This window comes from Sphaeroforma arctica (assembly GCF_001186125.1).
Source record: "Sphaeroforma arctica JP610 unplaced genomic scaffold supercont1.616, whole genome shotgun sequence".
NCBI lineage: Eukaryota > Ichthyosporea > Ichthyophonida > Sphaeroforma > Sphaeroforma arctica.
In genome coordinates, this window is record NW_014039942.1 from 4,758 (window position 1) to 6,958 (window position 2,201).

The window sequence follows — 2,201 nt, forward strand, 5'->3', positions numbered from 1 at the left end:
TATATATATGGGGTGTGTGTGTATGTGTGTGTGTGCTTGTGTGTGTGTTTTCATTGGAAATCTCTCATACTCCTTTGATTGACTACCTTTTCACATATTATGGTTTTGGATCCGTGAATATGAGTCGTCTTCATCATGCATCATGTGCTTGTCAACTACTAATTCACTCCCTATATCGTTACTTGTATTCTGACACACATGGTGGTATCATAACCACACTTTGTATTCCGTGTGCTAGCTGATGTGCTTGTCTTCCCATATGCTCAGATCGTGCCTACTACATCATGTACACTACCATCAGTGTTCACATAGACATAGTCATCTCCTCAACAACTAACCACTCTCTGTGTGCAGGTGATAGAAACAAAAGGCCCTGTGCACATAGCCGGAGCACCTCAGAATGAGACGGATCTGCAGAACATACGACCACTTCACGACGCCTCGGGTGTGTGTCTTGCTTCGTGTGTTGTATGTGCACACACAAGTGTGTCTTGTACCTGTACAGCACATACTCGTCGAAGTTCTCGGGCTCGTATGTAATATTTATATGTCCATTCTTGTGTCGGTCAGTGTTTACATGTGCGTTCATCTCCTGTGTGCGGGTGTGTGGATTAGTCGTGTGTAAAGAATAGCCTGTCCCCAGTGACCGCTCAACTCAATATATAAAACCAGTTGGCATCAACACAACACAGTTGACATGAATTGTCTTTGTTGTATGTGGTACACATCAACACGTGTGCGTAGTGCGAAGCTTTTATTTTAAGGCGGCGTTAGCATACATACTTATTAACCAATGATAACGCTTGCCACAAATGTTTAGTTGCCGAAGGGTCGCAGACGAGACGACTTATATTTCTGTGGTGGTGGTCTTGGATTGTATAGTTGTATTTGAGAGTCGCATGGGTGTAGTGTTGTATTGTATGTGATTTGAAATAATGATATAAACATGTACATATAGTGATATAGATAGGTTTATTGCCTTGTCTATATTTGTGTGAATAACCGTATAAATATATACATACAGAGATATAGACAATTCATTGCCTTGTCTATATTTGTGTGAATAACCGTATAAATATATACATACAGAGACATCGACACTTCATTGCCTTGTCTATATTTGTGTGAATAACCGTATAAATATATACATACAGAGATATAGACACTTCATTGCCTTGTCTATATTTGTGTGAATAACCGTATAAATATATACATACAGAGATATAGACACTTCATTGCCTTGTCTATTTTAGTGTGCATAAATATATACATACATAGATATAGATACTTCATGGCCTTGTCTATATTTGTGTGAATAACCGTATAAATATATACATACAGAGATATAGACACTTCATTGCCTTGTCTATTTTAGTGTGCATAAATATATATACATACATAGATATAGATACTTCATGGCCTTGTCTATATTACTGTGTTGATTTATAAAAATCAGCTATGTTGAAATGGATTACATCTACTTGTGTTACATACACACCACCCATTCTTAATCAGATGCCATGTGTGTTGTGTGTTGCTTACATCTACTTGTGTTACATACACACCACTCATTGCTTAATCAGATGCCATGTATGTTGTGTGTTGTGTGTTGCGTGTTGTGTGGTGTGTGTTGTTTGTTGTGTGTTGTGTGTGGCCTACATCTACTTGTGTTACATACACACCACCCATTGCTTAATCAGATGCCATATGTGTTGTGTGTTGTGTGTGTGTTGTGTGGTGTGTGGTGTGTGTCGTTTCTTGTGTGTTGTTTGTTGTGTGTTGCTTACATCTACTTGTGTTACATACACACCATCCATTGCTTATTCAGATGACATGTGTGTTGTTTGTTGTGTGTTGTGTGTTGTTCACATGCATGTGTTGCTTGTTCGAATGTCTTATGTGTTGTGTCTTATGAGTTGTGTGTTGTGTGTTGTGTGTTGTGTGTTATTCACATGCATATGTTGCTTATTCGAATGTCTTATGTGTTGTGTGTTGTGTGTTGTGTTGTTCACATGCATATGTTGCTTATTCGAATGTCTTAGGTGTTGTGTGTTGTGTGTTGTGTGTTGTTCACATGCATGTGTTGCTTATTCGTTATTCGAATGTCTTATCTGTTATGTGTACTTCCACAGTCATGCACAGTCATGCCATTCTACACCCCCTGCTTACACCGTAGCACTGTTATGCACACCTTCACAGTA